Raw genomic sequence first — 15,528 nt, forward strand, 5'->3', positions numbered from 1 at the left:
GTGACTGTTTATACCCAAGAACAATTCCTGGAATGTAACAGGAAACTGCACATGACCATATATCTAAGCTTGGTATTTCTCTGGGCTTCCTGTTAGAGAAATGACGGATTTTCACTCCCCTCCAGGCACAGAAGAAAATCACTCTGAAAACCATACAGAAGAAAATACGTATTTAAAACAAATGTGACTTCCCAATATCTGATTCTTAACACAATAATCTCTAGATGGCTATTGAAACAGTAGGAATTGGAAATCTAAACTAAAGCTTCAGAAAAATTAGGAGCAGTCTAGAGTTTCAGTATAATGCAAAATTATTCTGAAATTCAATAGTAGTGCTAAACAATCTCTCAATCTTTAGGCCCACAAAAATTTACAGAAGTTTGCAAATTTGAGTCAAGACATTTTTCCTTCTTACTTCTTTATTTACATAATATGCCTATGTTTTAGTCTACTGTTTTCATGCTAATGATTGAAAAATCACAGTTATTTTTCTATCAAATATAGTACCCTGTATGCATATGTAATGTTAAGTATTGGGTTAAAATTAAAATGATTAGGCAAACATCAACATATTTTTGTGTCAGTTAATTGTGTCCTTGAGGCAAGTGGATGATGAGGCATTTTTTTCAATTTTCACTTAGAATGAACCCTACCGCTGGGTGCACACAAATTCAGCTTGCTTATAAAAAGGGACACTTATAAAAACCCAGAGTAATAAAAGATTTTTTAGAGTCTCCATTTTGCTTTATATTTTGATATTTGGGTTCTCAGCGTGTAAGTATTTGCTCATTTTTTGGGCAGGGTTCACAGTTTATATAGAGATATAATTACTTTCTAAAACTTCTGTGTCCATATAAGAAAAATCCTGACTTAGTGTTTATGTAATGGATTTAAAGGTTTAAAAACATTGTTTCCAATATAATTAAATGAAATTTAATTTATAAAAAACAAATTTTGAAAGAAGAAATGAATATTTGTCAAGCTGAAGAAGATAAAGCCACCTAGGATTACAATGTCTGCTTTAGCAGTGAAGTCATAGTTTTATGACTGAGAGTTAATTCATGGACCATGAAAAAGTCAGGTTAAAAAAAAAAAAAAGCAGAGAAAACACTATGAGAAAACCTCAGGAATGAGAGTGTTTATAATGTTCTTTTACATGAGATTTCAAAGTTATTTAAAAAGTTATAAGGAAATATCATGAACAACTTTATGCCAATGGACTCAACAAAACAGATAAAGTGAATAAATTCCTAGAAAGGTAAAAATTACTAAAGTTCACTCAAAAATAAATTGATACACAAGTAACCCTACCTTCACTATAGAATTGAACTTTTAGTTATCAGCCTTTCTGTACAGTTCCAGGCCAATAAAGCTTCACTGGTAAATCCTTCAAAGCATTTAGAGAGGAAATGCCATCTACACACAGGCTCTTTCAGAACATTGAAGAGAACCGAAAAGAAGAAACACTATCTTTAGCTTTATAGGCAGTTATGCAAACTTCTTGTAGCACCCTTTCTTCAGATGGCCTGAACCATAAAAATATTCATGGAGAACTGTCTCCCAAAATATATTAGCAGTGAACACTTGGAAATTAAAATTTTTAAAAAATTATTTTTATAATCCCAATACAAGTTGTTTTTGTTTAAGGATAAATCTGAAAAGGGTGCAAGATCTGCACACTGAAAACAACAAACCATTATTGAGATTATTTCAAAATATTTAATAAATGAAGACATATGCCATATTAATGGATTGGGAAACTCAAGTATTATTAATATATCAGTTCTCCATAAATTGTTCTATAGATTCAACATTGTCCCAGTTGAAGTCCTGGAGGCTTTTTTATAGAAGTTGACAACCTGATTCTTAAATTGATATGAAAATGTAGAGAACCTAGAATACCCAAACTCTTTGAAAAAGAACAGTTAGATGGCTGAAATTACCTGTCTTCAAGGGTTAAAAACTATAGTAATCAAGACAGTGTAGCATTGGAGTAAAGATAGACAAATTGAATCATAATACATAATAGCATCCAGAAATACATTCACACATATTATCAATCGATTCTTGAAAAAGTTTAGAAACGACAGTCTTTTTAAAAGTTAATACTGAAACAAATGGATATTCCATAGGTAAAAAATAAGAAAGTTAAGTATAATCTTACCTCATGCAATTTCAAAACTTAACTCAAAATTCATCAGTGACCTAAATATAAGGTCTAAAACTATAAAACTTTTAGAAGGAAGCACAGGAGGAAATTATCATACTCTTGACAGAGAGTTTTTAGCTGTGATATCAAAGCACGATTCATAAAACAAAAATGTGATAGATTGGACTTCATTAAGATTAAGATCGTCTTCCCTTCAAAAGACATGGTAAAAGAATGAAAAGATAAGCCTCAAATTGGAAGAAAATATTTGCAAATCATATGTCTAATAAAGATATGGATCCAAAATATTTAATGAACTCTCAAAATTCAGTAGGAAAACAAGCAAAAAAGACCTGGTTTTATGGGCAAGAGATGTGAACAGACACTTCACTAAAGAAGGTATATGGCTCTGTACAATGTGAAGACACAACTAGAAGACACCTTTTAGAGCCAGGAAGCCAGCCCTCACCAGACACTGAATCCTCTTGGAAATTGGACTCTCTGGTCTCCTGAACTGTGGCTTACTAGAGACGTTGTATACCATTTGTCAGAAAGAAGGCCCAAAGTTACAGGAGAATGATCATGGCCTGAGTGGAGTGCTGATGGAAGAGGGCTGGAACCCGTCAAAGAACTCACAGGAAGAAGCTGAGGTATAGAAAAACAAAGCAGCAAGAGTGTGGCAAAGATTAATCCCTGAGGAAATTGGAGTCCCATGGAAAGGGTAGGTAGAGGTGTTTGTTTATTCTCACATCCCAGCGGTAGACTGCTGACCAACAAATTGTCAGAGAACCCCTCTGTTCCTGTGAGACCAGGCACTGCTGTGAGTGGCAGTTTGTGAACTTCTGGAAAGCAGAGCACAGGGCAGCCATCTTGAACAAGTTTGCTCGTTCTCCCTTCAAATGCAAGGTGAAATGATGAGTGCCATTACTGCTGTGCAAACACTGTGGACCACTATCCTGCCAAAGAAATCTCAGCTCTTGTTTCTCTGCATCACTAGATCCCCCACAAACATTTCTCAGAACCCACTCTGACTGTGGCAGCCACAAGGGGCTGGCAGCACCCTGGGGAGCTGTGGAATCCCTGGAGATCTAGCTCTCAGCATGGGCTTCTCCTAGGGGAAGGGGGGATTGCAGATCCCTTGAAACAAAGGAAACCAGATTGTCTGCTCTTTTCTGCATGAGAGCCCTACTGCTTGTGACCAGACAGTGACTGGGCGTCTCCCAATGGAGATGTGGGGGTGGTGCTAATCTCTGAAATGGGGAAGGGTTGTTCTGCTCCAGCAGGAGGCAGCACTATTGGCCAGGAATTAACATGGAGAGGAAGTCTTCTCCTGCTCCCCCGTCCACTGTTATGGACACAACTGTGGCCTCTCCTACTGGGAGTTGGCATGGGTGGACTTGGAGAAAGTCCTTCCAGTGCCATGCAGGGTGATGTATCCCCACTGAAAGTGAGCCCACTGACCAAGGCTTGCACAAAGGGAAGGATTCATCTCTCCCTTTCTATGCAGAGTGGCAGTGTTCCTGCAGTGGAGTGCAGACCAGCTGAGGGCTGCCTGTTTTGGGCTGAGGAAAGAGGTTCCACCCTGAGGTGATTTTGGTGGTAGTTGTGGGTTAGGCATTTTTCACAGACCTCAGTTGCACTGCGGCCTGGAAGTAAAAGACAGTACTTATGTGAACTGAAATTTGCAAGCCCTGGGATGGGGTCTGATAGGGAAGTGGATCATGTTTCTGCCTGGCAGGATGAGAAGCTGATGCAGCCCCCTCTTGCACACACCCTACAAAGATGTCAGAGCATCCCACTAGGAGGCACCCCCACAACCCCTGTCAAGACGGGTGATTTCATTCATTATTGGGGTATTCAAGGAAGAGGCAGCTCTTACTTGTAAGTGCCACGTACTGGGCTGGAGACTGAAATGCACAACCAAATGAAAAACCTGCTGACAGAAGGGCATAGTGCTAAGGAACTAGATAAACTTCCTGAGACATCTGCACTCCTAGTCCTGCGGAAGATAGTTAGTCGGCTTATACACTCAATAAATTGTTACAACAACCAGAACTTGAGAAAACCACTTATACAAAAGTTATCTACAACCAAGGAACTCATAGGGAGCCTTGGTCCCCTGAAAGTGCCCGGATTGAAGCCAAATGATGACACACAACAAACATTACAGTTATACCCTCAAGGGAGAGGATAATAAAAACTTAAAAGTCCAATCCAAATGAAAGCACATTCAAATATAAGAAGTGACAGCTTCTTCAAATAAGAAGGTATCAGCGTAAAAACTCTAGCAGTACAAAAATACAGTGTGTCCTGTGAACTTTGAAAGGAGAGGGGGTGAGAGAGGAGTGAGGGTTGAAAAATTACCTCTTGGGTACATGTTTAATATTTGGGTGATGGGTGCACTAGAAGCTCAATCTCCACCATTAAGCATGTACTACCCATGTAACAAACAAGCACATGTATCCCTGAATCTAAAATTAAAAAAATAAGACAGAGTGTTTAGACACCCCAAAGAATAACACTATATCTCTAGCAATGGATCATAAGCAAAATGAAAACTCTGAAATGACAGATATATAATTCAAAATATGGATCATAAGGAAGCTCAATGATATCCAAGACAAAGTTGAAAATCAAAAGAAATTTTGAAAACAATTCAGGATAGGAATGAAAAATTTACTAAAGAGATAGATATAAAAAAACAAACAGAACTTCTGGAAATGAAAAATTTATTGAAGGAATTATAAAATATAGTAGAAAATTTAACAACAGAGTAGCCCAAGTGTAGGAAAGACTTTGAGTTTGAAGACCCGTTCTTTGAATTAACCCAGTCAGACAAAAATAAAGAGAAATTAATTTTAAAAATGAACAAAGACTTCAAGAAATATGGGATTACGTAAAACAACCAAAACTATAAGTTATATGCATTCCTAGGGAGAAGAAGTAAAAAATAGAAAACTTGGAAAATATATTTGACAGAATGATTCAAGAAAACTTTCCAGGTCTAGATAAATAATTAGATATATAGATACAGGAACTTCAAAAAACATTTGGAATAATCTTTGCAAGACAAGGCTCATCAAAGCATATATTCATTAGGCTATCCAAAATTGACATGAAGGAATACATCCTAAAAGCAGCTGGAGAGAAGCATCAAACCACCTATAAAGAAATCCCATTAGACTAACAGTTGACTTCTCAGCAGAAACCTTACAAGCCAGAAAGTACTAGGGTCCTATTGTCAGCCTTCTTAAAGAAAAGAACGCCAGCCAAGAACTTCATATCCTGCTAAACTAAGCTTCATCAATGAAAGAGAAATAAAATCTTTCTCAGATAAGCAAATGCTAAGGGAATTTACTGCCAATACACTGGCTCTCCAAGAAATGCTTAAATGAGGCCGGGTGCGGTGGCTCAAGCCTGTAATCCCAGCACTTTGGGAGGCTGAGATGGGTGGATCACGAGGTCAGGAGATCGAGACCATCCTGGCTAATGTGGTGAAACCCCGTCTCTACTAAAAATACGAAGAAAAACTAGCCAGGCGAGGTGGCGGGCGCCTGTAGTCCCAGCTACACGGGAGGCTGAGGCAGGAGAATGGCATAAACCCGGGAGGCGGAGCTGGCAGTGAGCTGAGATCCGGCCACTGCACTCCAGCCTGGGCGACAGAGCAAGACTCCATCTCAAAAAAAAAAAAAAAAAAAAAAAAAGAAATGCTTAAATGAATTCTAAACATAAAAGTGAAGGGAAAGGATGTACTCAGAATTATAAAAGCACGCATAAGTACAAAGCTCACATCCTACAAAGCAATCACACAATCAAGATTACAAAGCAACCAGGTAACAACATTATGACAGGAACAAAACCTCACATATCAATATTAGCCTTGAACATAATTGGCCTAAATGCTCCAGTTAATAGGTATAGACTGGAAAATTGGATCAAACAAAACAAAACAAGATTCAACCATTTGCTGCTGACAAGAGACCCACCTAACAGGTAAATACACACACAGACTCAAAACAAAAGCATGAAAAAGATATACTAGGCAAACATAAAACAAAAACAAGCAGGAGTAGCTATACTTATATCACACTGAAGAGACCTTAAATCAGTAAAAGTTAAAAAAGATAAGATTATCACATAATAATAAAGGGTTCAATTTAACATGAAGATATAACTACTATAAATTTATATGTACCCAACAGCAGTCTACCCAGATTCATAAAACAAATCCTCCTAGACCTAAGTAAAGAGACAGAGAGCAGTAGAATAATACTGAAGCCTTCAAAACACCACTGAGAGCACCAGGCAGATCACTGAGGCAGAAAATCAACAAAGAAACTCTGGAATTAAACTGGTTGCCAGACCAAAAGAACCTAATAGACATTTACAGAATATTCCACTCAACAATTGCAGAGTATACATTTTTCTCATCTGGGCATGGAACATTCTTGAAAATAAACCATATGCTTTGCCATAAAGCAAATTTCAATAAGTTTTTTAAAAACCTGAAATCATATTGGATATCTTTTTAGACTACAGTGGAATAAAATTATAAATCAATACCACCAGAAACTCTGAAAACTATAGAAACACTTGGAGACCAAACAACTTGCTCCTGAATGATCTTCAGGTAAATGAAATTAAGGCAGAAAAAATTTTTTTTGAAATGAATAAAAATAGAGACACAAGATAGCAAAACCTCTGAGATACAGCAAAAACAGTACTAAGAGGAAAGTTTATAGCATCGAACACCTACATAAAAAAGACAGAAAAAGTTTAAATTAATAACCTAATATCATACTACAAGGAGCTAGACAATGAAGAAAAGAGATAAAAAAGATCAGAGTAGAACTGAGATTGAGACAAAAAAATACAAAGGATCAATGAAATAAAAACTTGTTTCTTTGAAAAGATAAACAAAATCAATAGACTGCTAGCTAGACTAACCAACAAAAAGAGAGAAGATTCAAATAATATTAAACATAGTACTGGAAATCCTAACCAGAGCAACCAGGCAAGGGAAAGAAATAAAAAAAAAAATCCAAATTGGAAAAGAGGAAGTCAAATTATCTCTGTTCACTGATGGCATGATCTTATACCTGGAAAACACTAAAGACCCCTTCAAATGACTCCTAGACTTGATAAATGACTTCAATCAAGTTTCAGGTTACAAACCTAATGTACAAAAATTAGTAGCATTTCTACACATCAATAACATTCAATCTCAGAAGCAAATCAAGAACTCAGTCTTATTTATAGTAGCCACAAAAAATTAAATAAAATACTAAGGAGTACAGCTAACCAAAGAGGTAAAAGATCTCTACAAGGAGAATTACAAAACACCAATAAAAGAAACAGTAGATAACACAAATGGAAAAATATCTCATGCTCATGGATTGAAAGAATCAATATCATTAAAATGGCCACATATTCTAAAGCAATATAAGACTCAGTGCAATTCCTATCAAATTACCAACATCACTTTCTACAGAATTAGAAAAAATAATCCTAAAATTCATATGGAACCAAGAGAGAGCCCAGATAGTCGAAACAATCCTAAGAAAAAATAACAAAGATGGAGGCATCACATTACCTGATTTCAAAGCTACAAGACTATTGTAACCAAAACAGCATAGCACTGACAAAAGAGTAGACATATAGATAAGTGGAACAAAATAGAGAACCTACAACAAAATGATCTTTGACAAAGCCAAAAATATATATACAGTGGGGAAAGGACACCCTGTGAAAATTGGCATATGCTGAAGAATAAAACTGGATCCATATTTCTGACTATATAGGAAATTAAATCAAGATGGATTAAAGACTTAAATGTAAGACCTGAAACTGTAAAAACCCTGAAAGAAATCCTAAGAAAAATTCTTAAGACATTGGCCTAAGCAAAAAATTTAAGGCCGGGCGCGGTGGCTCAAGCCTGTAATCCCAGCACTTTGGGAGGCCGAGACGGGCGGATCATGAGGTCAGGAGATCGAGACCATCCTGGCTAACATGGTGAAACCCCGCCTCTACTAAAAAATACAAAAAAATTAGCCGGGCGAGGTGGTGGGCGCCTGTAGTCCCAGCTACTCGGGAGGCTGAGGCAGGAGAATGGCGTGAACCCGGGAGGCGGAGCTTGCAGTGAGCTGAGATCCGGCCACAGCACTCCAGCCTGGGCGACAGAGCAAGACTCCATCTCAAAAAAAAAAAATAAATAAATAAAAAATAAAATAAAAAATAAAAAATAAAAAATTTAAGACTAAGACTTCAAAAGCAAATTCAACAAAACCAAAAATAAACAAGTGGGAGTGAACTAAACTAAAAGTCTTCTGCAGAGCAAAAGAGATAATCAACAGAATAAACAGACAACCTACAGAATGGGAGAAAATATTTTCAAACTGTGCATTGAGCAAAGGACTGATATCCAGGATTGACAAGAAACTCAAACAACTCAACAAGAAAAAACATAACCCCATGAAAAAGTGGGCAAAGGACATGAACAGATAAGCACATTACTAGATGCTCAACATCATTATTCATTAGGAAAATACAACATAAATATACAATGTACTATTTCTGCAAACCCATTACAATACCTAAAATTAAAAGGAACCACCTTATCAAGTGTTGGTAAAAAGATGGAGAAACTGCAAACATTACACATTGCTTATGGGATGTAAAATGGTGAAACTACTTTGGAAAACCATTTTGGCAGTTTCTTAAACAGTTATAGATATACCTGCATATAACCAAGCCATTTAAATTCTAGATATTTCTGTAAGAAAATGCAAGCCTCAATGACTTGTACATTAATGTTCACAGTAGTCTTATGTGTAACAGTTAAAGCCAGGAAACAATTCCGATGTCCATCAACTGGTGAATGTATAAACAATTTTGGGGCCGGGCGCGGTGGCTCAAGCCTGTAATCCCAGCACTTTGGGAGGCCGAGACGGGTGGATCACGAGGTCAGGAGATCGAGACCATCCTGGCTAACATGGTGAAACCCCGTCTCTACTAAAAAATACAAAAAACTAGCCAGGCGAGGTGGCTGGCGCCTGTAGTCCCGGCTACTCGGGAGGCTGAGGCAGGAGAATGGCATGAACCCGGGAGGCGGAGCTTGCAGTGAGTGGAGATCCGGCCACTGCACTCCAGCCTGGGTGACAGAGCCAGACTCCGACTCAAAATAAATACATAAATAAATAAATAAATAAATAAACAATTTTGGTTTACACAATAAAATACTACTGAGCACTAAAAAGGAATACATGCCTCAATGCAGATAAATCTCAAGTAATTATGCTGTCCAGCAAATACTGGATAAATACAAAAGGTATCTCAAAGAAGCAAATGATCAGTTTTGAAAAGTGTGACAGTAGAAACCAGGAGTTGTTGGGGTAGCAAATCAGATGATGTTACTTTGCTGTCTCTGCGAATGGCGTCAGTCTTTATTCATTTGCTGAAGTAAAATACTTGGACATCCTCTTAGACTTATTTTCTCCCTTGCTCTTTCATCCAATTAGTTATAGTTGCTTTTCTCTCCTATATTAGATATTTTTGAAATGTATCTTATTTCTGTCTTGTTTTCTCTCATTCATTATCCACTACTTTGGTCAGCCCCCAATTATTTCCTACCTACAAGTACTTTGTAACCATTCTCTCTACTTCCAGTCTTCTTCTACAATCAATCTTCATGCAACAAAGGGAAGCAGTTACCTGAGGGCAGGGTACCAAGCACCTACCACAAGTAGGAAAGAGAAAGTTCTAGCTATAGGCCAGGTGACAAGAACTGTAGTCTTTGATAGAGACCGTGGTTCAGCACAGCCATTGCTGAACCATGGCCTGGAGGGAAATGGGGAACAAATATTGACTTCACCTTCCACTTCCTGTTCAGTCTCCTGCCATTGTCTTTTATTGGACAAACTAAAACTGGAAGCCAGGGATACCAGTTGATGCAGTCCACAAACGTCAGCCTTCCAGGGCACAAAGCAGGGTGGAAAAGAGATAGAATGGATTTGGAGAGGCAGAGACTTTATCAGTTCATCCTTCTAAAACATAACCCTGATCATATCATTCTCCTTATGAAAATAGCCTTGTGCATGTTTTGGGGCAGGAGCAGATTTTTCCCCCTTCCTTCAAAGTTGAAGGGTGATACTCTGTTGTTATCATTAATATTTATTTGTAAGAAAAATTTTGTGCTGAACTAAATTAATAACTATAATTTATTAAGTGAATACTATGTGACAGACACACTCTTAAGTATTATACATATATATACTTATAGTCTCATTTAATCCTCTCAATATCTCTGTGAAAGATTTGTTACTTTCATTATTTTACTGTTAAGGAAGCTTGTCTGGTTTTACCATGGTGTTGCATTACATATGCATATCAGTAATCTTACATGAATTCAGTAATACTTGTAAGCAGGAAGATGTGATAAAGCAAAATGACAAATTAAATAATACAGATGATTCCACTGCCTTTCCACTGTCAGCACTGAGTGAAAAACTAGAGTGTATTTATTTTTTACACGTACACTAGCTAGTTTGTCTGGTACTCAACAGAAGAAGCAAAGCAGGAAGAAAATTGGCAATTATGATTTATTACGAGATAGTACGCTGTTTTCCAATGTGGCTCAATTTGCGTACCTTATTTTCGTCTTATTCACCGACTTTGAAACCTAACCCTTTGATAAGCTGGCTCCACTGTGAAGAGTTAGAGCCTAGATTAAAACCCAGGCTGATTAGCTAAGTCTTTCTGATGATCAACCCTGTGCTCCTCAGCACTGTTGTATACAGCCTGGCTAAATAAAAGGATAAAAGCTGTCAACTTTTTTTTTGTTTCTCCCTGCAGAATTGGGAGCTTAAGATTATTTCCCTTTCTCTCAGTTTGCTGTTGCTTAATATTTTCAAATGCCTGCAACTTGAAAGGCAATGAAAATTGTATATACCCTGCCATGGTCTTTTATTAGTATGATTTTTATGAAAGGGTACACTTATAAAATAGTATTCATATTTTAGAGTGTAGGATATGTCACATTTCTATTGGATATAAAAGGTTTATTTCCATAACTTATACAATATATGTCAGAAAAAATGCTAGTATTTTCAACACTGGTGGCAATTGTTTTCTCTTTCTGTTAGTTTTCTTTGTCTAAATATTGTGCAGAAATATTTAGTAACCATAATCTAACACTGATGGGGATTCACATATATCCATTTTTTAAAGCAGAAGATACTTTTAAAAAAAGAAACAATGAATAGTACATTCTAATTGGAATAATCATATATTTTTCTTTGAGTCCATATTCCCGCTTTCAAAATATCTTTCTAATTCATAAGGCACATCAACTTATATTATTGCTATTTATTTTTAAGCTTTATCTTCTGTATTAAATGAAAGATTCATGTATTTTTTAATTTGAATTTTGAGGGTGCCTAGAATGTTCCTGCAAAGAAATACTCAGCAATGACTGCTGAATGAATGAATTTTCTAGATGACAGCCACCATCTAGATTTATTTATTTTATTCTGATTTTTCTGAATTTTCATTAATTTCATTTATAGTTGACCTTGAAAATCTATAATCTTTATATATAAGAAAGATATAAAATTATAATATATAGAGTTATCATAGTTATATATATGTATATATACATTATTTTATGTTTTTGAGATGTCGAGTTTTGCTCTGTTGCGCAGGCTGGAGTGCAGCGGCGTGATCCTGGCTCACTGCAGGCTCCGCCTCCCAGGTTCACGCCATTCTCCCACCTTAGCCTCCCAAGTAGCTGGGACTACAGGCACCACCACCACGCCCGGCTAATTTTTTTGTATTTTTAATAGAGACAGGGTTTCACCGTGTTAGCCAGGATGGTCTCAATCTCCTGACCTCATGATCTGCCCACCTCGGCCTCCCAAAGTGCTGGGATTATAGGTGAGCCACCGCGTCTGGCCATCATCATTATATTTTTATACTTTGAAATAAAATGTGTTTATTTTAAGCAGAAAACAACAATAAGAGCAACAACAAGCAAACTATCAATGGCATAAAGCAAAAAGTAGCAGTAACTGTTCCGTTGGGTGTGCATATAATTTTTTTCAAAGTTTTTGAATTAGCAGTTTAAGGTTAGATTATTTGAAATAAAAGTTGGGATTTCTAGATGTTCTTAAAATCTGAAGACAAGCCAACACTTCCTCTCTTCCCAATGCAGCCTTTTAGACCTGGCCCTTGGCACCCTCTGGTTCACCACTGACCCCACCCCTCATGCAGTGCACGCATTTTCACTTGTCACTGGCTCCAGTCATTATTTATACCAGTTGCCTTGAGACGGAGAGTACATGAGAAGAATAATCAGATTGAATGGTTTTAAGGAAATCGGTTTCTGGATTATCAAGTTCTGGTATTCTTTCCTAAATTAGTCTGACTGAGAACCTGCCTGAGTTCATGATAACCCTTCTTCCACAAGGCGTGTCCTCTCCCATCCCACATCTATCTGTGGATTGGGCTTTGGGGCATACAATTTATTTCATACAAGCCTCTTACAATGATTAATCAGAGCACCACAGAACTCGGGATCTGCTTGTCCTTCCTGTATTCCATTTTTGGGTTCTTGGAGAAGCCAGGCATAAGAAAGAAGGTCCCTATTTGATGCTTTAAATTCAGATAAATTCTCTAATAAGGTTGTGAGAACAATGTTTATTTTACTCATTTGCTAATTAATTAAACTTATTTTGAACAAATATATGATTCTACTGAGGGAAAGTCTCTCTATTCATGCAACTAAAGGGTATTTATAAGAGACACTGAACTAATAGAAACATACTTATTTAGTTTTTTAAATTTAATTCTGAAGAGTTATCTTTAGTCAATTTTAATTTTCTTCTTATTTCAGATTGCTGTCCGGGTATGATTTAGCAATATATACCTTTCTCTTTTTTAAATAAAGAGGAAAAAAATTAATTATAAAGTCCATTGAAATTAATGGCTTTAGCTATAACTTTGATACTCAATTATTATTTTTAATTGTTCCTCAAATCTGCACACCAGAAGACCACTACACTGTGTATTATCCTTCTCAGTCTATATATAACTTAAAATTGTAGCTTCACACATTGGATTACATTATTACAAATTAAGTATCCGTCTTGGTCAGTGTTTTTTATTTATATAATTCCCTGAAACACCTATTATGTATATTTGAACTGAAAATGGTGTTCTGAGTTTCTGTTTTTATAAGAATATAAGTCTAATTTTGTTGATTCATTTGACAGTGAGGATGGTTCTATCAATTAGATATGATAGGTATTTTCTGTAAATCATGTGAGCTAAAGCTGCAGTTCCAAGTTGTGATGAAAATATATTTTAAAAATGTAATAGTATAAAACTTTTATTGAAAACATTATATGTGCAATTAACATTATATTTGCAAAATTAGCAATATTTTTATTTTCTCAACACTTCTGAGTCTTTTGAGGTAAACTAAGTATTTCCAGGTGAAAGAACAACAGAACTATTTAATAATCATTTGATAAGTGTTGGCAAAGACGTTTTTATTTTCTTCTAGAAATTGAGTAAGGGAATGATAGGACACAAACAAAATTCAATTTTGTTTTTGAGACGGAGTCTCGCTCTGTCGCCCAAGCTGGAGTGCAGTGGCGAGGCACAATCTCGGCTCTCTACAACCTCCGCCTCCTGGATTCGATGGATTCTCCTGCTTCAGCCTGTCTAATAGCTGGGATTACAGGCGCTCGCCACTACACCCGGCTAATTTTTGTATTTTCAGTAAAGACGGGGCTTCGCCATGTTGGCCAGGCTGGTCTCCACCGTGTGATCCGTCCGCCTCGGCCTCCCGAAGTGCTGGGATTACAGGCCTGAGCCATCGCGCCTGGCTCACAAAATTCTTTTACGCTTTCGGTAGTTTCCAATTCTTTGCTTTCAACAAATTTGGACGATAACCTAATAAAGTAGACAGCTGATAGCATATTAAAAAGTAACTTTTAAGGATAGATGGTTATGTGATTTTGACAGCTCATAAACATTTAAAAAATTTAGTGACACTACAATAACAAAACTTGTTTATATAAGGCTTCTCAGTGCTTACATTAATTAAAATGAAAAATTGCAACAGAATTGATACTGACCCCTTTATCAGTTTGGCCAGATGAAATATGGAATAATTGCAAAAAGGAACCTAATCCCATCTATGTCACATAAGAGATGCATTCACAGTAAAATGTTGTTTTATATTTATTATGATGTGTATTGTATTTATGTTGTTTTAATCAATTGTTTATAAAATATAGATTAAAATTTATATACACGTATTATAGAAAAACCTGATGCATAATCATTAAAATACTTTGTGATTTTTAATTTTCAAACATAATACATTACATAAAAATAAAGTTCAACAGAGAAAAGGAATGGAAATACAAGTTAAAGGAAAAAAAAGTATATAATTTCTAACTGTTAAAGATGAGCTTTTCTTTGTAATGGTGAGAGTAAATAACTTATCATTAAAGGGTTTAGCTTCCACTTGATAAATTTAAAACCATGATTTAACTGTTTTGTTAAAAATGTTTTATTTACAACATGCTGAAAAACATATGCATTGCAATTATTTAAACTCGTGATGAAAAATTTTAGATGACTTAAAAATACGTGAGGGGCGCATAGTTTTTCCGAAACTACTTTAGGGGCTATATGAGCAACACGTTTGTTCCTCTAACATTTGAATTTGTAACTTCTGCTCTAAGGTAGGTTTGTGTGCATAACAGAAAACGTCTTCACTTGAGGGAAACGGTTCCAGACTATTTAAATTAATCTTAACTCACTGGGACTAAATATTTAAAAGAGCCTCTGTAGTCAGAATGCACACTGCTTAGTGAGAAAGAGAAAAACTCTCTAAGAGAGGGGTGTCCAATCTTTGGGCTTCCCCGGGCCACTTTGGAAAACTCATTGTCTTGGACCACACATAAAATACACTAACACTAATGAGAGCCGATGAGCTAAGAAAAATAGCAAAACAAAAAAAACCTTCACAATTTTTTGAGACAGTTTATGAATTTGTTTTGAACTACATTCAGAGCCATGTAGGGCCACATGCGGCCCATGGGCCAAGGGTTGGACAAGTTTGCTATAAGACAAGAAGTGGATTTCAACACACGAGGTGCACATGTTTCACAGCTAAATGAACATTCAATTCATATCAAAGAATGGAAAGAAATTAAAAGTTCTCACTTCCCAGCACTTTGGGAGGCCGAGACGGGCGGATCACGAGGTCAGGAGATCGAGACCATCCTGGCTAACATGGTGAAACCCCGTCTCTACTAAAAAATACAAAAAACTAGCCGGGCGAGGTGGCGGGCGCCGGTAGTCCCAGC

This window comes from Trachypithecus francoisi, unplaced genomic scaffold (assembly GCF_009764315.1).
Source record: "Trachypithecus francoisi isolate TF-2019V2 unplaced genomic scaffold, Tfra_2.0 Lachesis_group18, whole genome shotgun sequence".
In the NCBI taxonomy this organism is placed as follows: domain Eukaryota; kingdom Metazoa; phylum Chordata; class Mammalia; order Primates; family Cercopithecidae; genus Trachypithecus; species Trachypithecus francoisi.